Source organism: Aegilops tauschii, chromosome 5, assembly GCF_002575655.3.
Source record: "Aegilops tauschii subsp. strangulata cultivar AL8/78 chromosome 5, Aet v6.0, whole genome shotgun sequence".
Classification (NCBI taxonomy): domain Eukaryota; kingdom Viridiplantae; phylum Streptophyta; class Magnoliopsida; order Poales; family Poaceae; genus Aegilops; species Aegilops tauschii.
In genome coordinates, this window is record NC_053039.3 from 505676386 (window position 1) to 505701741 (window position 25356).

The following is a 25356-nucleotide window of genomic DNA, read 5'->3' on the forward strand; positions in this document are numbered from 1 at the left end:
GATACAACGAGTTTGACTCATCGGTGGCCGACTCGCCGTCAGAGCCGGCGGCCGCCTCATAACCAGACCCAGATAGATCAGAGGGCCCTCCATGGATACATCCCACAAACGCGCGCCTTAAGGCAGGCCGGGCCGGGGCGGGTTGTGCTCGCTGAGCCTTCTCGATGAGATCGGCGCAGAGATCCCGCTCAGGGCCCGGCTCACCAATCTTGCCAATGAAAACATGAATTCCGCCGAAGGGGACCCGGTACCCGTACTGAATTGAGCCGGCGTCGGGGCCCCAGCTTGCATCGTCGATGTAGAGCTTGCCGCGATGACTCTTGGTCATTCGGCCCACAGCGTATCCCTTGAGCCCTTCGAAGCTGCCCTTCAAGAACTCAAATCCACCGTGCGCTGGCCCCACGGTGGGCGCCAACTGTCGTGGAATTGTCATGGCAGATGTCCTCATGCAAGGACTTAGTCGTGGAGCCATCGCAGCTAGGAAGCTTAAAGGGGTTAAGCGGGACAAGGAACACGAGGATTATACTGGTTCGGCCCCTTACGGTGAAGGTAAAAGCCTATGTCCAGTTGAGGTGGTATTACTTAGGGTTTCGATGACCAGGGAGCTTAATTGCTATGCCTGACTATCGATCTATTGTCTCTCGTCTTGAACCGCCGCCGGGTCGTCCCTTTATATAGAGAGGTTGATGCCCAGCGGCTCTCAGAGTCCCGGCCGGCTTATAACACTATCCGGCTCGGACTCTTAACTACTCTTGCCTTACATTACAAGTCTTGCCATAACGGCGGTTTATCACTACGGGCCTTAAGCCGCCTCCGGGTCTTAAGCCCATCATTGATCCGCCATCCTTAAGCTTGGTACTGGGCTTCACATGATTATCATTATGACGTAACCCGGTCCCTCCTGGGCGGGTGACTCTAACGGTTATATCCTAAACAGGATGTGTTCGGCCAACCTGCGTGGGATTCCTGGCATATCAGAAGGGTGCCAGGCGAAGAAGTCCCTGTTCTCACGCAGGAACTCTCGTAGCACAGCGTCGACCATTGGGTCGAGTTGTGCCCCGATGGATGCTGTCTTCTTGGGGTCCATCGTGTGGACTTGAAATTTGACTATTTCATATGCTGGGTTAAAGGAGGTGGATTTGGGTCGCTTGTCCAGGATTACGTCATCCCTATCCACAGTGGAGCGCAGCGCGGTTAGCTCTTCAGCCGCGAGGGCTTCAGACAGTGCTTCGAGGGCCAGGGATGCGGTTTTATTTTCGGCGCAGAGTGCTATGTCCGGATCACTGGCAAGAGTGATGATACCGTTGGGCCCGGGCATCTTGAGCTTCATGTACCCGTAATGAGGTATAGCTTGGAAGCGTGTAAATGCATCTCGCCCCAATAGGGCGTGATATCCGCTGTTGAAAGGGGCCACTTGGAAAGTTATCTCTTCGGACCGATAATTCTCTGGCGTGCCGAATACCACGTCGAGCGTGATTTTTCCCACGCATCGCACCTCCCGACTGGGAATGATTCCCCAGAAGGTCGTGCTACTTTGCTCAATGCGGCTCCAGTCTATTTCCATTTTATTGAGCGTATCCTCATAGATGAGGTTTAATTCGCTGCCCCCGTCCATGAGCACTTTGGTGAGTCGAAAGCCGTCCACAATTGGATTGAGGACCAAGGCGGCTGGTGCCCGGACTGTCCGGAATTTTGGTTCGTCACTGGCATTGAAGGTTATGGCCGTGTCGTTCCAGGGGTTTATTACTGCGACTTGGCAGACTTCGGCGAGGTCGCGGAAAGCCCTTTTACGCCGATTGTTTGAAGCGAAAGTCTCGAAGACTGTCAATATGTTGGGGTCGTCATCCTCCGGGGGGTGTTGCTCTGGGGTATTTTTGGTGAGGATATCCTCGCCGCTCTTGGCCACTTGCCGGAGTATCCAACATGCTCTAAGGATGTGGGTAGGTATGGTATCCGGTGTTGTGTGTATTTTGCATGGCCTATCGAGCCATCCCTCCAGAACGGTTCTGCGCCCCGCAATGGGCTTAGATTTCTTTACTGTTGGGTCTGGCGCCCCACGAGGGTGCATCCGTTTTGTCCGGACGGGGGGTTGAGTGGAAACCCATGGTTCCCAATGGGCTGCCTGGGTTTTCCAGGCGCTTTCCATTGCGCAGTACTTCTGTACTAGGGCTGCCAAGTCGGCGAAGTGTAATACGCGACGACGGCTGATGGCGTTGAGGATTCCCTCGTCCGTGGAATTGTTGCTGAATACTAAGATCGCGTCTTCGTCGCGGCAATCTTTAATGTTGTCTTTGACAAGGAGGAATCTGGCCCAAAAGTGATGGACTGTTTCCTGAGACTGCTGTCGTATGTGCATGAGATAGTTTATATCTGGGCGGGTGGGTGGCTTTAAATCTTAACCCTGACCCACTTTGGGATCCGGAGTTTGAAAAGCTTCCGAACTTAATAGCTCGGGCTCCAGGATATCAACTGATTTTTCAAGCCCGTCGTCCGATTCTAGGTTCGGAGGGCAGGGCATGTCTTTCCGAAGGCAGATATCCGACTCTTCGAGCTCGGAGATCTGAACATAGTTCGTCCTCAGTATAGAGGAAGAGTTGTCATCCTGCTCCTCTACTACTGCTATATGGTGGGTGATCCTGCGGCCTGGTGCATTTGGACTACTAGGAATGGGAAGATCTTCAGATCAGAGAGGGCCTCGTTTGGCATGTGGAGGGGTAAATTTGTACATGATATCAACTTGTTGTACCATAGAGTGAGGGAGAGTGCTAAACCTGCTTTCTTAGCTTGGGTTAATAATCTTCCTTAGATTGTTGTATTTTGTAGCATAGATAAGTAAGTAAGTTTCTTTTCTGCCTTTCTAGTTTGTATATAGGTGGACCTCTATTCTTTTAATTTTAAATAAAAGACTGTGGAGCTATTGCTTCACAGTACATAGTCAAAAAAAATATGGTGGGTGATCGGTGGAGATTTAATTTCTCTCTGGTCGGGTTTAAGCCCAATCCGATCGTAGTCTGTAGCGACCCCCAAGGCGGCAAAGCGATCTAGGAGCTCGTTCAAAGTTGAAAAATCTGCCGGATCCATCTGCTTGGAGTGTTCGGAGTCAACACGGAGGGGATTTTTGATGACTTCAGAAGCCATCGTCGGCTTAACGGCCGAATGGGCGGTCATGGTAAAACCGCCCAGCCGAAGGGTTTGGCCTGGGGCCAGTGCTCCTCCGGAGGTGACACTGTCCTTGATAACAAGGCGAGCCATCAATCCTGTCTTTGACGTCACAGCGGAACTCTCAATGAAAGCACCAATGTCGGTGTCAAAATCGGCGGATCTCGGGTAGGGGGTCCCGAACTGTGCGTCTAAGGTTGATGGTAACAGGAGACAGGGGACACGATGTTTACCGAGGTTTGGGCCCTCTCTATGGAGGTAATACCCTACTTCCTGCTTGATTGATCTTGATGAATATGAGTATTACAAGAGTAGATCTACCACGAGATCGTAATGGCTAAAACACTAAAAGCCTAGCCTGTATGACAATGATTATCATTGCCTCTATGGACTAAGCCCTCCGGTTTATATAGGCACCGCAGGGGACTAGGTTATACAGAGTCAGTTACAGAGAAAGGAATCTTCATATCTAGACGCCAAGCTTGCCTCCATGTCAAGGAGAGTCCTATCCGGACACGGCAGAGAGTCTTCTATCTTGTATCTTCGCGGCCCAACAGTCCGGCCCATGTCCAACAGGCCAAACGCCCGAGGACCCCTTAATCCAGGACTCCCTCACCCGTGCGTCTAAAGGTTAGATGATCGAGAGGAGAGAGAGATCGCAGACCTGGGACCCACTGGTAAGTCAGTCAATGGTCATGCACGTGTTGACGAGCCACTCCCTCTACTCTACTCAACATAATACTGTATAAAATCAAGTTATGGGACAAAGCCAACAACCATTGTTGTTTCAGGCTATCGACTTACGCTTTGTAGTCCAGGTTGCCAGTTCGAATCTCGTCTTTCAGATTTGTTAGTTTTAGGTCCAAATTTGATCAATGACAAGTGGGACCCCCGTGTGTTGTTCCGATATTTCAGTGTAGGATGGTTTTTTTGAACAAACATTTTGTGTGGTTAGACAAGTAATGGCACAAGTTAGACGTATTTTGCAAGTTTAGGAACAAAGTTAACAGTGGCATAGAATATCACATCCACCCTGTAGCTTAGATGCTATGGTGATATGAGTTTTTACATCGTTGGAACTGAGATCCAATGGCTTCGGAGTAGTCTTTGTAATTATGTGCAATTTCCAAACTATCCAAGGTTTTTTTGCAAATAAAACATTCAAGCCTCGTGTGTGCTGTTGCATCTTGGATCCAACGGCTCCCCGTTGCTCATATTAGGTGCTCCCTGTAACTTAATTAGCCGATACAGTGATACAAGCATCTAGGTCGTATGATCTGTGATAAGATGCCACATGCGTAGTACTTGTACTTTCTGCGCAATTCCCAAACTCTCTCAGGCGTATATTGCAAAAACATTCAAACCTCCTACTGTGACCCGTGAGATCTCCATGAACTCGTATCACCATAGAATCTACGGTGCGGGGGCACCTCATATTCTCCCGTGCGAGAAAACATTAGGTGCTCTCGTAGCTTGGACGCTACGGTGATACGAGCTTCGAGGTCGTTTGATCTGAGATCCAATGGCATCTGAGCAGTCTTTGTGCTTGTAAGCAGTGGCCGAACTCTTTGGGGGCTTTTCTGCAAAAAAACATTCGAACCACCGAGGAGTTGTTGGGTCACAAATCCAACGGCTCCAAAGAGCTTGTATCACCAAAGCATCTAAGGTGTGGTAGCACATGATATTCTTACATACAGGAGAATATGATGTCCTCCTTCATCTTAGATGCTACGCTGATACGAGCTTCGAGGTCGTTGGATATGGGATCCAAGGGCATGTGAGTAGTTTTTGTACAAATTGTCTGCAATTCTCAAACTCACCAAGGTTTCCTGTAAAAATATTAAGACATCCTGTGAGCTGTTATATCTCAGATCTACAAGCTCCAAGGAACTCGTATCAGTATATAGCATCTAAGGTGTGGGGGCACATGATATTCTCTCGGGGAGGAGGGGGGTGCAGAACCAATTGGTGTTTGGGAGGGTGGCGACAAATATAATCTAAACAATCCTAAACACAGCTTCACAATTTTATCTAAGGTCGAGGGGTTAACCCCCGACAATCTACATAGCTCCGCCTAAACACAACATTTGCATGTACTGTAGCACTAGACTTAATATTCATGTTTCAGTTTCCTGTTCATTTTAAATATTGAATTGAGGACCATGCATGTCTTACATTTTACTCCCTTCATTCCTAAATATTAGTCCTTTTAGAGATTTCAAATGGACCGCCACGTACAGATGTATATCGACATATTTTAGAGTGTAGTTTCACTCATTTTGTTCTGTATGTAGTCACTTGTTGAAATCTCTAAAAGACTAATATTTAGGAACAGAAGGAGTATTTTTGAATTCGTGTCATACATGCATGGTTTGGAAAAATAGACGCACTATACTTATTGGATTGTTGTTGTGTTCGTGTGTGTGTGGGGGGGGGTCATATTCTTGATACATAGAAAGTTTTCTCAGCACCATACCGTTCATCTTTTAAATTTGAATTTGCAATGAAAAACTTACTAGGGATACCATGAAATGTGAAATCCACATTGAGATCACTATATCACAAACTCACTCTAATTGAAGAACTCGTCATAAGTCAATTACCACGTTGAGATTACTATTTGCAAGGAAAATACGGGCATTGTAATACACGTAGATTCGTTCGGCAATTTAAAAGATTCATTTCATATACTTGAATGGTAGGACCCAACGGCGTACCAGCCAAACCTTGGCTCGTGTTGATCCTAAAAAAAACCCGGGCTCATGTCCTTCTGGTGGCGTGCGTGGTACGCACATTAGCCAGACCCATCCAGTCGAGCCTCCGCGTTTCGAGTCAAAATATCTGGGGGCCAGAATTCCACCCCTAGGAAATTCCCCTCATGTCCCCGGTCCATAGTGACTACCGATGAACAATGGAGGGATGCTTTAGTAACTAGACAACGTTACCTACCGTGTGGAGCACGGTTCAATTCCCTCGGTCGCCTCTACCCAAGCTCACCCGTCAACTGCATTGCCTAGTACTAATAGGAGTACTACACCAGGATGAGCACATAATTGAGCCCATTTGTTCGTGCCTAGTACTTGACTTAATATATTAGGCAATGCACTAGTACGGAAGTATTATCCTTTTACTCTGCATATATAACTTGTCTAAAGTCTAACTAAGCAAAATGTTTGACCAAATCCTTTCTTAAGAAATACAACAGGAAAGATGTATCGCTTGAAAATTTATTGCATGATGCAGGTTATGATATTGTTTCGAATCCTAGATTTTAAATTTCAGTAAATCCAAAAGTGACCAGAAATTCATGAAAATGAGCACGGTCACGTGATATGGCACAAATATTCCTATGTAATTTTTTTATTCAATTTGAGACAGGCTGCTTATGTGAAGTTGCACAAATGAAGAGCCATGGTATTTTGGAACAAAGACCTGTCACGTTAAGGCGAACGTTTTCACTATTGAAACCGTGGGCATTTACGTGCCGCCACGAGTCCCGTTTCTCATCGACAGGTGCCGTCCGAGCAAGCGTGTGAGTCAACGGGAGGCGTGCGAGCAGACCGCTGCGCCGGCTGACAGGAGGCGTGCGAGTAGACGCTGCTCAGGCTCATTGGGAGGCGAGCTCTTTGACCGGGCTCCGCCGCCCACCTTCGTCCCACCTGCTCCCACTTTTAATGTCGCCGGCGCCACAGTTTAAAATCAACCCCGCACTACCCGGTATTGCTACAATCTTCTCTCTTCCGCTCCGATTCTCCTGTCGTCTACCTCCAACCAGCCTGACCTAACCGTACGCCATGCCGAATCATGATAGTCTGCCCTTAGTCTTCCAGTTTCCTGAGGAAGACACCCAGTTGGACTCTCAAGAACATAAGGCGCTTTGGGACGAGCTTGAACCGGCCTTGCGGGAAGACACCGCGCCTGTCCCCGCTCCCGTTCCGGCTCCCGTCACCCGATTGCGCCAGCGCCCATCCCCGTGGCATTGATGGGCTGGGAGTCGCACATTGTTGCCGAGCTTGATGCCACGGGGTTCCACGAGGTCCCCGCCGACTTTCACGCGCCCGTGCACCTGCCAGCGCATGCGCCTGCGCGTGCACTGATGTGCGCGGCCGTGCCGGTGCCCGTGTGTAACACCCCGGATGTAACTTCCCATATTTGTAACTCCAACTCTTGCCATTTTCGGCTATGTGTTATGATATTCCCTTCGTGGTATGGTTTTGTTTTTCGTTTTGCATTTTTTTCATGTCATGCATCTCATATCATGTCATCATGTGCATCTCATTTGCATACGTGTTCGTCTCATGCATTCGAGCATTTTCCCCGTTGTCCGTTTTGCAATCCGGCACTCCCACATGCACCGGCGCACCCCTCTTGTTTCTTTTCGTGAGCGGGTGTTAAACATTCTCGGAATGGACCGAGGTTTGCCAAGTGGCCTTGGTAGACCACCGGTAGACCACCTGTCAAGTTTCGTTCCATTTGGAGGTCGTTTGATGCTCCAACGGTTAACCGGGTAACCGCAAAGTCCTTTTGTGTGTTGCAGAACCCCCCCTCTCCAAACAGCACAAAACCCATCTAAGTCACCTCCATGCTCTCGGTCATTCGATCACGATCGTGTGGGCGAAAACCGTGCTCCATTTGGAGTCTCCTAGCTCCCTCTACCTATATATATGTGCACCTCCTCCAAATTTCGGATCAAACCCTAGATCAAATCGCCCCCGCCGCCACCGGACACGTCTGCCGCCACCGGACGAAACACGCCGCCGCCCCGAGCCAACGAGCGCCTGCCACGTGGCAGCGCCGCCGCCCGCCGACCGCAAGCCCGCCAGGCCCGGGGCCGGCCCCCGAGCCCATAGGCCGCCGCCCGTGCGCGCCTCTGCCGACCTCCGGCGCCTCCCCCGTCCGGTCGCCGCCTCCCTCCCCCGTCTCCTCTCCGCTCCGGCCGCCGTGCGCCCCGACTCCCGCCAGCTCCATCTCCGGCGAGCCTCGATCCGGCGCCAGATCCAGATCGGGCTAGGTTGACTTCTCCCCTCCCCCGATATTTTGTTTATTGCAATATATGGCTCTGTTCATTGCATCATAACTCTCTGCATACTGCTCCGTTTTCCATGCATGATATATAGAAATGTTCGTCTCGAGATTCTCTTCATTTTGTTTCATTATGCCATGTTCATTTGAGTCCATCTTGATGCCCAAATCTCTGGTGCAAGAGTGCTATTTGCTGTTAACTGCTGTTACTTATCAGAACTTGAGGATTTGTTATTTTTGTTGCATTTGATGTGTGCATCTTATGAGTAGGAGCTCTACATGTGTTTTGATGTATGCCATGCCATCTTTACATAGGTGTATGTCATGTATTTTTGTGATCTCTGTGGTGACTAGCACAAGCATGCAAACTAGGCTTCGTGATGTTTCTGTTTTCAGGGACGGTATTTTCACCGTCTGTTTCTGCGGTTATTTTGTTGCTATGTATCCATGTGTCTACAGTGAGATCCATGCTTATTTTGAGTATGGTCAGTAAGGATGTTTTGTAGATATAGTTGTTCTCTATCCATCCATGCCCCTGTTTGCAATTATGGAGTGCCATAGCATGTCTTAATCTTGCCCTACTTTTGCTATAAAATGTTCCTGGCAGATTGTTTACATGTTATTCAATTTTGCCAAGGTTGTTGTAGTTGATCCTTTCATGCTATGTACTTTCTCTTGCCATGGATAGCTTAATAAACATGCCATCTTGCTGTAGGTATGATTTTTTTGTCATGCATTGCCCTGTGATGAGTGTATCAAGCTCACAAAGATGCCTTCATAATGCTGTTACTGCCATGCTCTGTTTTCTGCTAAGTCTGAAACCTGTTACCAAAACTTGCTATGTTTACATGGTTTCCATCATATCTTCTGTTCCTTTTTGGCTTATGGTCAGTAAGGGACTTTTGTCATATGCATTTAGTAGATTCATGCCGTGCCTTGTTTTGCTATTTTAAGTTCCTTTAGCATGTTGATTGCTTGCTCGGAACATTGCTACCTTATGCTGTTTCAGCCATGTCCAGTAATTTCACAAAGTCTGAACCTGATATCTTTTGCACTTTTGCCATGCTTGTTTGAACCTGTTGGGGTGTGATCTAGCCGTAGCTCAGTGTTCATCTTTTGTCAAGCATCTCCTGTAGTTTACTTCCATATGCTTTGTTGCTATGTTGGAGTGATGTAGCATAGTTTCTTGATGTATTCTAAGTGCTATCATGCTGTTAATCGCAGAAACGTGTCATTCTTGTTTTGCTTGCCATTTGCAAACCGTGCATCCGTTTTCGGTGATCTTTATATCGATTTCGACCGAAATCATCGCATCTTTCCAGTGGCATACTTTTTTGCCAAGTTACTACCTTGTTCATCCTTTTTCTTCCGGAGCACGCATACGCATCGCATATCATATCTCGCATATCATGCATGTTTTGCATCATGTTGCTTGTGCATTTCCCGTGATTGATTGTGGTTCCATTGCTTGTGTTCTTGCTGTGGGTAGAGCCGGGAGACGAGTTCGTGAACGAGGAACCTGTTGATTACGCTTACGAGGATCAAGCTTTCGACAACTCTGAGAACCTTGCAGGCAAGATGACCATACCCTTGAAATCGCTTCTATCTTTGCTTTGCTAGTTGTTCGTTCTATTGCTATGCTGCGCTACCTACCACTTGCTATATCATGCCTCCCATATTGCCATGTCAAGCCTCTAACCATCCTTTCCTAGCAAACCGTTGTTTGGCTAAGTTACCACTTTTGCTCAGCCCTTCTTATAGCGTTGCTAGTTGCAGGTGAAGTTGAAGTTGGTTCCATGTTGGAACATGGATTTGTTGGTATATCACAATATCTCTTATTTAATTAATGCATCTATATATTTGGTAAATGTTGGAAGGCTCGGTCTTATGCCTGGTGTTTTGTTCCACTCTTGCCGCCCTAGTTTCCGTCATACCGGTATTATGTTCCTTGAGTTTGCGTTCCTTACGCGGTTGGGTGATTTATGGGACCCCCTTGACAGTTCGCCTTGAATAAAACTCCTCCAGCAAGGCCCAACCTTGGTTTTACCATTTGCCACCTAAGCCTTTTTCCCTTGGGTTTTCGCGAGCCCGAGGGTCATTTTTATTTAAACCCCCGGACCAGTGCTCCTTCGAGTGCTGGCCCAAACCGGGCGATGTCCGGCGCCCCCTGGGCAACCTGGGTCTATGCCAACCCGACGTCTTGCCCATCCGGTGTGCCCTGAGAATGAGATATGTGCAGCTCCTATCGGGATTTGTCGGCACATTCGGGTGGCTTTGCTGGTCTTGTTTTACCATTGTCGAAATGTCTTGTAAACCGGGATTCCGAGACTGATCGGGTCTTCCCGGGAGAAGGTTTATCCTTCATTGATCGTGAGAGATTATAATGGGCTAAGTTGGGACACCCCTGAAGGGTATTATCTTTCAAGAGCCGTGCCCGCGGTTATGAGGCAGATGGGAATTTGTTAATGTCCGGTTGTAGAGAACTTGTCACTTGACTTAATTAAAATACATCAACCGTGTGTGTAGCCGTGGTGGTCTCTTCTCGGCGGAGTCCGGGAAGTGAACACGGTTTGAGTTATGCATGAACGTAAGTAGTTTCAGGATCACTTCTTGATCATTTCTAGCTTCGCGACCGGTGCGTTGTTTCTCTTCTCGCTCTCACTTGCGTATGTTAGCCACCATATATGCTTAGTGCCTGCTGCAGCTCCACCTCATTACACAATCCTTTCCTATAAGCTTAAATAGTCTTGACCTCGCGGGTGTGAGATTCGTGAGTCCTCGTGACTCACAGATTCTACCAAAACAGTTGCAGGTGCCGACGATGCCAGTGCAGATGACGCACCGTGTCGTGGAATTGTCACGGCAGATGTCCTCGAGCTAGGACTTAGTCATGGAGCCATCGCCATTAGGAAGCTTGAAGGGGTTAAGCGGGACAAGGAACACGAGGGTTTATACTGGTTCGGCCCCTTACGGTGAAGGTAAAAGCCTACGTCCAGTTTGAGGTGGTATTGATTAGGGTTTCGATAACCAGGGAGCTAAACCGCTATGCCTGGCTCTCGATGAGATTGTTCTTGTCCCTAAACCGCTGCCGGGTCGTCCCTTTATATAGGGAGGCTGACGCCCAGCAGCTCTCAGAGTCCCGGCCGGCTCATAAGAGCGTCCGGCTCGGACTCTCAGCTATCCTTGCCTTGCACTACAAGCTCTACCATGATAATGATTGTAACTACGGGCCTTAAGCCATATCCGGGTCTTAAGCCCTTTTTGGCCCACCGTCTTCAAGCTTGGCGCCGGGCTTCTGGCAATGACCATATGAGTAACCCGGCCCCTCCTGGCGGGTGACTCTAAGGTCTATATCCTCAACATTAGGCCCCAGATTGATTTGAGCCGGCTCATGTCAATCTTCCATTCCTTCGACAGAAAACCTCCGGCTTACAATTGTGTGAAGGCCATAACCCGGCGTGACGTCATCCTCTCGACTCCGGATAATCCGCCGTGACGTCATCCTCCATTAAGCCCGTTTTTTACTCCGCCAGATCCGCAACGGATCTTTACCTTTACTGTCATCCCGAAAATCGAGGCGTTTCGTGGGGAGATAACCACGCCTTGGTCTCCTTGATTCTCGCTCCCACTTATGAGCTCGCCCTTATAAATAGGCCGGCCCGACGGGCCTTCAGCCACTTCTCTCTCCTTCGTCTTCTTCCTCGCGCTACTGCTCCCCTGCCCGAGCTTTGCTACTGCCGCCGCCGCGGGTCTTCACGTCGTCACCAACTCAGGCCGCTGCATCACCCTGATCTAACCAGAGAAACGCGACGACCTCCGCGTCTCTTCAGCACCGGTGAGTCTTCGCTATTCCATAGGGCAGATCCGCACTAGGGCTCCGTAGTTCTTCCTCTGTTCTTCATAGTTCATCACGGCCCTCAGTAGAGTTGATTTTTACTGCCTCTTTTTGATCTTAGTATAGGATAGAACTAGTGCGGCGGCTGTTTAGCACTCATTTCAAATGCATGTAGGCCTCTTTTTACTGCATAAAGGCCTCATTCGAGCTCAAGAACTTCCCTGCGTCTGCTTTTAGGTCTAGAAATTTTCGTTTTACCCGACCATTTTGATCCAAAATATTTACTGCCATGTGTGAAACCTGTTTTCACCACACTTAGTAAAAAACTGCACTTGTTGAGTCAAGGCTGTTTACAATTTCGGCTTAAAGAAACCACGCGCCGTAGAACCTTCCGACTCAAAGGAGACCATGTGCCATAAAATTTTTCCGGCTCTTCTGTGATAAGGCCGTAGACAATCGAGTTACTCTCAACACCTTGGGCGGCTTAAATAACCTGGCGCACTTAGATATATGTCATTAGTCCCCTCCGTAAGCCGCCACTTAACACTGAACTATAACTTTCCTCCGGCTTATACTTAAACCGGACGTTTCCTTTTATCATAGGCTGCCGACTTTCACCATGCCTCCCAAAGCTCCTAAGGCCTCCATCACTTGCAATTGGATGAGGTCCAACGTCACCAATGAGACCTTAGCGGATTTTGTCAAGTCAGGCCACCTGCCCAAGAAGGATGTCATGTCCTACCGTGCCCCTGACCCGTCAAAGGAGAGACCACAGCCAAAAAACGGAGAGGTGGTCATTTTTGCGGATCACATGAGCCGGGGCTTCGCACCGCCCGGCTCAAGTTTTTCAGAGACGTTCTGAATTTCTTCGATCTGCGGCCTCAGGACATAGGACCCAACTCAGTGTCCAATATATGCAACTTCCAAGTGTTCTGCGAGGTTTACCTTGGAGAAGAACCTAGTCGGCTGCTCTTCAGAGAGCTTTTTTACTTGAACCGTCAGAACGAGTGCGCCAATGGGCCAAGTCTGGAGCTAGGTGGCATCTCCATTCAGCGGCTGAGGGACTGCCTTTTCCCGTACGCAGAGCCGCCAAGCCACCCCAAAGATTGGAATCTGACATGGTTCTACTGCCAAGACACGTCGCCGGCTGATGAAAGTCCGTTGCCCGGCTTTCGCCCCTCCCGTCTGGAGTCAACACACCCACTGTCTGACAAACTGACTCAAGCGGAGCGCCAGCCTCTGCTCCCCACCATAAACAAGATCAAGGCTCTTCTGGGCAATGGTCTCAACGGAATCGATCTGGTCCGGGTATGGATCTCCTGGCGGGTGATCCCATTAAGCCGCCGCCCTGGCTTAATGTGCGAGTACACGGGCCGAAAGGATGACCCCCAGAGACACAGCCGCAACGATCTTCCTGAAGATGTTGTGGAGGAGATGACCAAGGCTCTCTTGAATGAGAGCCTGGTAGATTGCGGGAGGATCGGGTTAGCCCCCTACTGCAAGACCAACCCAGCCCCAGCGGTAAGCCACTGATTTAAACATTTTACCTTTGTCTACAGATAACCTTCATCTGAATCTCTAAGAAATCACCATTGTATTTTTCAGGCTGATGACAAGTTCTGGCGGGTCAAATATGACCACGAAGCGGCCAAGAAGGCCAGAAAGGCGAAGAAAGCCGCCAAGAAAGCCGCTCCCCGCAAGAAGGGAAGTAGGCCAACTGCTTCGGAGCTGATGCAATTAAGCGACAGCTCCGAGTCAGAGGTAACCCCTGAACCTGTAAGCTCTTTGTCGTGTTTATTGTTTATTTCCTGTCCGCCTTACCAACACTTGTTCATCAACAGGATGACACCGGAGCCAGTAACCCGGTGGTTGAAGAGGTAATGTCACTTTCCTCCGACTCGGAGCCCTTGCCAAGGCTGAAAGTCCGAAGGGTAACCCGGAAAGTAAGCTTTTCACATCCTTTAGCTTATCAAGATCCTCAATTTATTTTGAAGCAACAGACTCATGAGAACCGGCGGCACACCCGGACCAACAAGGACGCCGACCTCTCTTCCGGCTTACCAGACGCGTCGAGGAAGCGCCGGACCGAGGTGATCTCAACTTTGTACCCTTTTCATCCTTTGGCGGGTGTTATATGTCAACCACTTAATTCCTCTGACTCAAATTATCAGGAAACTTCCCCCTCTTCTGGCGACTCTATGCAGTCAAGCCTGCCGGCTTTCAAGACTGTGCCCGGGTAATGACAATCATCTCATGCTGTACTTTGTCTTTTACTTACACTATTGTGCTGAACCTTTCTGTTGTTCCAGTGCCCAGGCCAAGCTCACCAAGAGGGCGAAGAAGTCCAAGCCGGTCGATGAGCCCGACTTGCCTGAGCCAGAGGCAGCCACTCAAGAGCCGCCAGCTGCCTCTGCACCTGAGGCCGCTGCCCCAACTACCAAGGCAACTGCAGAAGCTTTTGTTAACCCGGAGGCCTCCAGCTCAGCTCAACCAGCAGATGACCCGGACGTGGTAATTACCCGGACGGAGTTTGTTGAGCCGGGGAGACCCACCGCGCTGGCCAAGTGCTCCGCCAAAGGGGAGCTGCTAGAGTCCCGCTGGGTTAACCTGGACCTCACTGACTACTCCAATTTGAACATTGGAGAGATCGTCTCCGGCTTCGTCAGCCAAGTGCACAAGAGCCGGGACGCAGAGATTGCCATGGTGACCCAGATCCAGCAGAAATCTGATGTATTATTCTTCTGTCCTCTTACTTACTGCATAGTTACCTTTACCATGCTAGCCCCCAAGTCGACGACTTATGATTGAATATGTTGTAGACTTAGGTTCCGGCTTACCCAATTGAACCGGCAATTTGTAGATAGAAACGCTCAATATGCATTAGCCCCCAAGTGCCAAGTGTCTTTGCTTGGAAAACACTTGGGACTTTAAATTTATATAGTAACTGTGCATGCCATAACCCGGGTAATAATGCAGGCTGCTGGCAAGAAGCTAGAGGCTGACCTTGCTGATCTCAAGAACCGGCTGAAGATGCAAGAGATGGAGACCCGGAAGGCAAATGCCAAATTTGTGTCCAGCATCGCCGCTCAAGGGAAGCTGAAGACGGAGTTTGACGCTGAGCGGAAGGCGTGGGCCGAAGAGAAGGCCGCATTGGTGAACCGGGCTAATCAGGCGGAGAGGGCCCTGTCAGAGAAGACGGCCGAACTCTCCGGCTTAAAGCGCCAAGTGTCTCAGATGGTTGCTGCAATCTTCGGTAAGTCATCCGCCGGCTTTCATCCAGTTCTATGAAACAGGTTCCAGAAGTGCCAACCTCAACCAAAGTGTGGTAACCAAGCTAAAGGCCGTGTACACCCTGGTGGAGCAACTCTACACCGGGTCACAGCGTGCCTTAGCTGTGGTGGCCCTATCCAACGAGGTGCCGACTCACCTGGCGGAGATTCTTCGCCGGCTCGCCGTTCTGCCTCAACGTATCCAAGAGCTGCGACGGGCCTCTGCAAGAGCCGGAGCGATCGCCGCGCTGAGCCGGGCCAAGGCTTTCCTGCTTGAGTTAGACCCGGCAGACATCGCCCTCGGCTATCCAAGTCTGAAGGAAGACGGCACGGCTTTCGACCAAAAAGACTTCGCCGCCTGCGTGAAGATCGTGCGCCCGGTGGCAACTCTTATTGGAAACGACACGGATCTGACCAAGTATCAGCCGGGTTACAATGCGGAAAATCAGAGGATCCCGACCCCTCGCTGTGAAGCCCTGAGTTTAATCCCGCCGGCTCGTCAGCACACCTTCGCCCCGGAGATTGACCCGGCCGGGTTAATTGACGAGGAAGCCCAATTCGAAGCGCTGAGCGGCATCGACTAGAAGTCATCGACTTTCCAGACCTCGGGAACAGTCGGAGGAGAAGAAAGAGATGAGCCAAAGACTTCAACTCAACAAGCGTCTTAACTTCTGCAGACGGCTTACAAAACAATGCTCCACCCTTTTGGACTCGATGAGTCTTGTAATAGAGTAGGTCCAACACTTTATCTTTGCCGTGCCATCGTGCACGTATTGAATGCTGAAGTCTATTGAAGTTGTCTCTTTTATATTTCTCCGGGTCATTCATTCTCCTTATTCTCAAAGAGTTGCCTTTAACTATCCTGCATAAAAGGACAAATCACAAGTCTCTAGGCGGCTTACCGCGCTGAGAATCATAGGTTTTAGATATATAACCCAGATATGAATCAAAAAAGATTGACCCTCAGCTATGTCCTTAATACAGCCGTAATAACACACTTAGCGGCCTGCAAGCATACTTCCGGTTTAGATAACCCGGGTAATAAGGTTGGTACCTCAACTCCGGTGTACCTGTCTTAATGACACCCATTGCGTTCAACTAACACTGTTAATCAAGTTTTGAGCCGACAAAGCGAGACCCGGCTGTACACACTTTGAAATAATCAGGAGAAACTTGCTATAAAGCAGAAGAACTTAGGGGCTTCCGGTTCGAATACGACCAGAGACCCGGCCCAAAGGGGTTATGCTAGGATTCGAATGCGATCATATAGCCCCCAGTGGGTGTGGCGATGCCAATCAAGAGGGTACCGACAGCTCTGTTCTCTTTGGTTCGAATACGACCCATGTTTGAACAGGAAGCCCCCAAGTGATTTTAAGAACTGTTTAACGACGCAGATTCGAATACGATCCACGTCGGTTCTCAAAGGGGTTAAACTAAGATTCAAATATGATCAAAGAAAACTCCTCAATGAGCTCGGCACTTTGCCAATCAAATGGGTATCGACAGCTATGTTCTCTTTGGTTCGAATATGACCCATGTGTGAACAGGAAGCCCCCAAGTGACCTGATTGCTTACAGCTAGATTCGAATACGATCATAAGCTGGATCCTCCTTCAAGTTATCATGTAATCTTGCAATGAAAACAACACGTGCATATTTGGAGGAGAAAAAAGGATAGAGGTCCTGCTTTATTGCTTATCATAATATATACATGGCTGAGAGAAATATGTACATTATGAGAGCCAGTGGCTCAAGTGTAGTAAGGCCGAAGCTGAGCTATGTTCCACGGCCGACGGGTCTCTTCCTCCGACTTATGTGAATCTTTGTGCTCCCGAATTTCAATGAGGTAATATGACCCGTTGTGCAAGTTCTTGCCGACCACAAAGGGCCCTTCCCAAGGCGGGGATAGCTTGTGTGCATCTGTTTGATCCTGGATGAGCCGGAGCACGAGATCGCCTTCCTGGAAGACCCGGGATTTAACCCGGCGGCTATGATAACGGCGCAGGTCTTGTTGGTAAATCGCTGAACGGGCTGCTGCCACATCACGCTGTTCGTCCAACAAGTCAAGAGCATATTGGCGCGCCTGTTCATTATTCGCCTCAACGTAAGCCGCCACTCGAGGTGAGTCATGACGGATGTCACTGGGGAGGACTGCTTCTGCCCCATAAACCATGAAGAAAGGCGTAAAACCTATAGACCTGTTAGGAGTAGTGTTGATGCTCCATAACACGGAGGGCAACTCCTGCACCCAACAACCCGGCGTCCGTTGCAAAGGGACCAAAAGCCGGGGCTTGATGCCCTTCAGAATCTCCCGATTAGTCTCTCAGCTTGACCATTGGATTGAGGATGAGCCACTGAGGAAACATCAAGTCGGATATGCTCTCGTTGACAAAACTCTTCCATGGCGCCTTTGGAGAGATTGGTGCCATTGTCAGTGATAATGCTGTGCGGAAAACCAAAGTGAAAGATCACCTTTTTCATAAACTGAACCGCCGTGGCTGCATCGCACTTGCTAACTGGCTCCGCTTCAACCCACTTGGTAAACTTGTCAACTGCCACCAAAAGGTGGGTCTTCTTATCCTTGGACCTTTTGAAAGGCCCAACCATATCAAGCCCCCAGACCGCAAAGGGCCAAGTAATTGGGATCATCCTCAGTTCTTGAGCCGGTACATGAGCCCGTCGCGAGAACCTTTGGCAACCATCACACTTACTGACCAAGTCCTCTGCATCAGCATGAGCCGTCAACCAATAACAACCATGACGAAAAGCCTTGGCCACAAGAGACTTTGAGCCGGCGTGATGGCCACAATCCCCTTCATGGATCTCACGCAAGATCTCTTGACCTTCCTCAGGGGAAACACAACGCTGAAACGCTCCCGTAACACTGCGGTGATGCAACTCACCATTGATAACAATCATTGACTTAGCCCGCCGGGTTATTTGCCTGGCCAATGTTTCATCCTCAGGCAACTCGCCCCGGGTCATGTAAGCCAGATAGGGCATTGTCCAGTCTGGTATGATATGGAGAGCCGCCACCAGTCGTGCCTCCGGGTCAGGGACAGCCAAGTCTTCCTCTGTAGGCAACTTAACAGAAGGGCTATACAGGACGTCCAGGAAAGTGTTAGGCGGCACCGGTTTTCGCTGAGAGCCCAGCCGGCTTAAAGCATCAGCCGCCTCGTTCTTCCTGCGATCGATGTGTTCCACTTGGTAACCCTGAAAGTGCCCAGCAATGGCATCAACTTCGCGGCGATAAGCCGCCATGAGAGGGTCCTTAGAATCCCACTTTCCTGATACTTGTTGAGCCACCAAGTCTGAGTCGCCGAAGCACCTTACCCGGCTTAAGCTCATCTCTTTAGCCATCCGAAGACCATGGAGCAAGGCCTCGTACTCAGTTGGGTTGTTAGTGCAAGGAAACAGCAACTGTAGCACATAATGGAACTTGTCACCTTTAGGGGAAGCTAACACGACTCCAGCCCCCGAGCCCTCCAACTGCCTGGACCCATCATAGTGAATAGTCCAATATGTGTTATCCGGCTTCTGCTCGGGCACTTTTGACTCTGTCCAGTCATTGATGAAATCCACCAAGGCCTGAGATTTAGCAGCAGTGCGTGGCACGTACTTGAGACCATGAGGTCCAAGCTCTATAGCCCACTTAGCCACCATCCCTGTGGCCTCTCTGTTTTGAATGATATCACCAAGAGGGGCAGAACTGACCACAGTGATGGGATGACCTTGAAACTAATGCTTAAGTTTCCGGCTCGCCATGAACACACCATAAACAAGCTTCTGCCAATGCGGATACCGCTGCTTGGACTCAATGAGCACTTCGCTGACATAATAAACCGGCCGCTGAACCGGATGCTCCTTACCCTCCTCCTTGCGCTCCATCACCATAGCCACACTGACGACTCGTGTGTTCGCCGCCACATATAATAATAAGGGCTCCTTATCAACCAGAGCAGCAAGGACTGGAGGCTCTGCCAGCTGCTTCTTCAAATCCTCAAAGGCAGTATTAGCTGCATCATTCCAGACAAAATTATCAGTTTTCTTCATCAACTGATATAATGGCATGGCCTTCTCACCCAAACGGCTTATAAACCGTCTTAAAGCAGCGATGCGACCCGCCAAGCGCTGAACATCATTTATACACGCCGGCTTAGCCAGGGAGGTGATGGCCTTGATCTTCTCCGGGTTAGCTTCAATGCCTCTGTCAGAAACCAAAAAACCCAAGAGTTTGCCTGCAGGAACACCAAAGACACACTTGGCCGGGTTAAGCATCATCTTGTAGACCCGGAGATTATCAAAGGTTTCTCTCAAATCATCTATCAGGGTTTCCTCTTTTATGGATTTAACCACAATGTCGTCCACATAAGCATGAACATTGCGCCCAATCTGTTTATGAAGACAATTCTGCACGCAACGCTGATAAGTCGCCTGTGCACACTTGAGTCCAAAGGGCATGGACACATAGCAGAAGGCTCCAAAGGGAGTGATGAACGTCGTCTTCTCCTGGTCCTTAACTGCCATTTTAATCTGATGATATCCGGGATAAGCGTCTAGGAAACTTAAGCGCGCACAACCGGCCGTTGCATCAATAATTTGATCAATACGGGGAAGGGCAAAAGGATCAGCCGGACACGCCTTATTTAAGTCCGTGTAGTCCACACACATCCGCCAAGTGCCGTTCTTCTTGAGTACGAGCACCGGGTTAGCTAACCATTCTGGGTGGAAGACTTCAACAATAAACCCGGCCGCCAAAAGCCGGGCCACCTCTTCGCCAATAGCTTTCCGCCGCTCTTCATTAAACCGCCGAAGGAACTGCCTAACCGGCTTAAATTTCGGATCAACATTGAGAGTGTGCTTAGCGAGTTCTCTAGGTACACCTGGCATGTCAGAAGGTTTTCATGCGAAGATGTCCCTATTCTCACGGATGAACTCGACGAGCGCGCTTTCCTATTTTGGATCCAGATTGGCACTGATGCTAAATTGCTGAGATGAGTCTCCTGGAACGAAATCAACAAGTTTAGTCTCATCAGCCGAGTTAAATTTCATTGCCGGCTCATGCTCCGTAGTCGGCTTTTTCAGAGAGGTCATATCAGTTGGGTCAACATTGTCCTTGTAAAACTTCAACTCCTCTGTTGCACAAACAGTTTCTGCATAAGCTGCATCGCCTTCCTCACACTCCAGGGCCACTTTCCGGCTGCCGTGAACCGTAATGGTCCCATTGTGACCCGACATCTTGAGCTGTAAGTACACATAACACGGCCGTGCCATGAACTTGGCGTAGCCGGCCGCCCAAATATAGCATGGTACGGACTTCTTATCTTAACCACCTCAAAGGTCAATTTCTCCACCCTGTAGTTGTTCTCATCTCCAAAGGCCACTTCCAACTCGATCTTGCCGACTGGATAAGCCGACTTACCAGGTACCACACCGTGGAAAATAGTGTTGGACCGGCTGAGGTTCTTATCAATCAACCCCATACGACGGAACGTCTCATAATAGAGGATGTTGATGCTGCTGCCTCCATCCATGAGCACCTTAGTGAACTTATATCCTCCCACTTGAGGAGCCACCACTAAGGCCAAGTGGCCCGGGTTATCCACCCGGGGAGGGTGATCCTCTCTACTCCACACTATAGGCTGCTCAGACCACCGCAAGTAGCGTGGAACCGCCGGCTCAACAGCATTCACAACCCTCTTATGAAGCTTCTGATCTCGCTTACACAGACTGGTGGTAAACACATGATACTATCCACCGCTAAGCTGCTTTGGATTGGTCTGATAACCCCCCTGCTGCTGTTGATGACCCTGGCCAGACTGCAGATTAAAGCCCCCTTGACCGTTCTGAGGATTAGAATTTGAGCCGCCGCCCGGGCCATGAAAACCGCCGGCGCCTGAGCCGCCGCCCGGGCCATTGTAATTCTTAAAGGCCTTCATGATTGCACAATCCTTCCATAGATGAGTCGCTGGGTTCTCTCTAGAGCCATGCCTTGGACAAGGCTCATTCAACAGCTGCTCCAGCGTCGGTCCTGACCCGCCGCCTCGGGGAGGGGGCCTCCCCTTGCGTCGCTGGTTATTACCTTGTGAGCTGGCGTTGGCTACAAACTCTAGGCTGCCATCAGCCTTGCGCTTGCCTCCTCCTTGGTTCCCCGGGTTATGCTGAGGACCCTTGCCATTGCCGTTCTTCTTTCCCTTCCCTGTCCTTTCATCATCCGAAGCGGGGTCCTTGGTACCGTCAGAATCGGCGTACTTGACAAGAGCCGCCATTAGTGTACCCATATCATTGCAGTCACGCTTAAGCCGCCCGAGTTTCATCTTCAGGGGCACAAAACGACAATTCTGCTCCAACATTAAGACTGCTGAGCCAGCATCCATCTTATCTGATGAATGTATGATCTCCTTAACCCGGCGAACCCAATGTGTCGTAGACTCACCTTCCTGCTGCTTGCAGTTAGTCAAATCCACAATTGACATAGACTGCCTACAGGTATCCTTGAAGTTTTGGATGAACCGGGCCTTTAGCTCAGCCCAAGACCCAATGGAATTCGGCGGTAGCCCTTTCAACCAAGTGCGGGCAGTCCCATCTAACATCATGGTGAAGTACTTGGCCATTGCCGCCTCACTGACCTCCAGCAGTTCCATGGCCATCTCGTAACTCTCGATCCAGGCTGCGGGTTGTAAGTCAGCTGTGTAATTAGGCACCTTCCTAGGGCCTTTGAAGTCCTTGGGTAGACGTTCATTGCGGATAGCTGGCACTAAACAAGGGACACCCCCAGTCCTGGTAGGGATACCCACGTCGACGGAAGTCATCGGATAAGCCGGGGGGGTCTGGTAAGCCGTCAATTGAGGCATCTGCTCCGCCTCTTGCTGCGCTCTGTCCTGGTCTGCTACGTGAAAGGCTCCATTATGAGCCAGGCCATGGTCGGGGGGCGGGTCATGGCGTCGGACGTTACTTGAGCCGGTCGCTGAGACTATGTGTCTGCTGTAACTCGGGCTCCGGCCTGGGCGAGGGGTCGAGTGGATCCTGTCCCGGCTGTAGGAGTACGCCTCTTGCTGCGCCAGTGCTGTCTGAAGGAGTTCCCTGACCCGGCGGGTTTCAATAGCGGTCGGAGAGTCGCCATCGACTGGGAGAGCCGCCAGCCGTGCTGCCACGGCGACCATGTTCTCCAGCGGGTTATTATAATGACCCGGGGGTATTGGCACGTACTGAGGCGGGGCAGGGGGCACCTGGGGAGGCCCCATCACTTGTGGCTGAATAGGGGTCCCAGACCCGGGCACTATGACCCCTGGCGGGTTACTAGACCCTGCACCTGGCGTGTTGAAGAGGTTGCGTGGATCGTAAACCGGAGGGAGTCGAGATTGGGTCTTTTGATGCCTCCTTCTCATGACCTCATTGGACGCGTTTTGATCCATCGTGAGTTGGAAGGACTGCGCCTAGATCAACTGAGTTTGGGCATCGAGAGCCGCCCTCTCCGCAGCCATCCTGATCCCTTCCGCTGCAATATCCTCCTTAGCTTTCACTAGATCCAATTTTAACTGTGCCACCTCCGCATCATGCTGAGCTTGATCCGCCGGGTCAACCGTGGCGGTTAACAGGGCCGTCATCTTGTCCGTGAGATCCATCAGCACCTGAGCCGGAGAAGGCACCGGGTTTCCCGCTCCAGCAGCGGGGTTCTGAACAGGCTGCGCACCGGCCATAAAGATTCCCACCAGGCTTGGCAGCTCAAATAGGTCCGGAATACTGTCACCATCGGAACAACCCATGAGCCTGCCATCTTGAAGTTGATACAACGAGTTTGACTCATCGGTGGCCGACTCACCGTCAAAGCCGGCGGCCGTCTCATCACCAGATCCAGATCGACCAGAGAGTCCTCCATGGATACACCCCACAAAAGCATGCCTTAAGGCAGGCCGGGCCTAGGCGGGTCGTGCACGCTGAGCCGTTTCGATGAGATCGGCGCAGAGATCCGGCTCAGGGCCCGGCTCACCAATCTTGCCAATGAAAACATGAATTCCGCCGAAGGGGACCCGGTACCCGTACTCAATCGAGCCGGCGTCGGGGCCCCAGTTTGCATCGTCAATGTAGAGCTTGCGGCGACGACTCTTGGTCATCCGGCCCACAGCGTATCCCTTGAGCCCTTCGAAGCTGCCCTTCAAGAACTCAAATCCACCGTGCGCTGGCCCCACGGTGGGCGCCAACTGTCGTGGAATTGTCACGGCAGATGTCCTCGAGCTAGGACTTAGTCGTGGAGCCATCGCCATTAGGAAGCTTGAAGGGGTTAAGCGGGACAAGGAACACGAGGGTTTATACTGGTTCGGCCCCTTACGGTGAAGGTAAAAGCCTACGTCCAGTTTGAAGGTGGTATTGATTAGGGTTTCGATAACCAGGGAGCTAAACCGCTATGCCTGACTCTCGATGAGATTGTTCTTGCCCCTAAACCGCTGCCGGGTCGTCCCTTTATATAGGGAGGCTGACGCCCAGCAGCTCTCAGAGTCCCGGCCGGCTCATAAGAGCGTCCGGCTCGGACTCTCAGCTATCCTTGCCTTGCACTACAAGCTCTACCATGATAATGATTGTAACTACGGGCCTTAAGCCATATCCGGGTCTTAAGCCCATTTTTGGCCCACCGTCTTCAAGCTTGGCGCCGGGCTTCTGGCAATGACCATATGAGTAACACGGCCCCTCCTGGCAGGTGACTCTAAGATCTATATCCTCAACACACCGAGCTCAAGTGGGAGTTCGATGAGGAACGTGGTCGTTACTATGTTTCTTTTCCTGATGATCAGTAGTGGAGCCCAGTTGGGACGATCGGGGATCTAGCATTTGGGGTTATCTTATTTTCATTTGGATTTTGACCGTAGTCGGTCTATGTGTGGATTTTGGATGATGTATGAATTATATTTATGTATTGTGTGAAGTGGCGATTGTAAGCCAACTCTCGTTATCCCATTCTTGTTCATTACATGGGATTGTGTGAAGATAACCCTTCTTGCGACAATACCACAATGCGGTTATGCCTCTAAGTCGTGCCTCGACACGTGGGAGATATAGCCGCATCGTGGGCGTTACAAGTTGGTAATCAGAGCCATCCCCGACTTAGGAGCCCCCTGCTTGATCGAATAGCTGGCGTTGTTGAGTCTAGAACAAAAATGTTTTGAGTCTTAGGATTATATATATCGGAGAGTAGGATTCTTTTTACTCCTCAGTCCCTTCGTCGCTCTGGTGAGGCCTCCTGACGTAGGATTCTTTTTACTCCTCAGTCACGCGGGTATCTTAGAATCGTTCCGATGGTTTTGTGACGAGAACATTGTTCTTCGTGCCTCCTGACATTTAGGGGTTGTGGCAGTGTCCCGGGGAGTTGAGCTCCGAGGTGTTGTCGTCAAAATTTTATCGTTGCAGTTCTGGAATACCTGAGTTTCGCCGACATCGAAAATCTCTTTTATGCAGTTGTTAGTGAGATCACCTCGACGCCACCTAGTACTGGGGCGGGAGTTCGGGAGTATTGCCATAACTCGTATAACGGATGCTTTTCGAAGGTTGAGGTACACGACTTCCGAAGGTTTCTTGGTTATGTGTTGACGGATGGATACAGCTGGATCTAGGGATTGCTAGTTTGGGTGATATATTTTGTGTCCCCTGTATCCCCAACACCAGATTGCATAACCAGAAAGTTTCGGGAGTTTATAGGTGGGATTCAAGTAGCTCTTAGCATTTCTTCCCGCAGATATTTGGTTTGTGATTGGGTAATCCTTACCACTTATTTGTTCCACTCGTACCTTTTTATTTTACTCATCAATCCTTTATCAAATGGCTTCTCACCTTATGGAAGTGTGATGATTTACTATGGAATTCATTCGTTCATCCTCGTTCGAATGTTTATTGTGAAGACTATATGTTGCAATTTCTATCCGTTGATTCAATTTGCCTATCTGTCTATCAAGATGCTAACGGATGTCACCCTCTTCAGGATGGCTCCGCCAACTTGTCAGAATCCGGAACGCAATGAGGGGAGTCAGGCGAACCCTCCGCCACCACCTCCGCCTCCGGAGGCATGGCAAGCTATCATGGC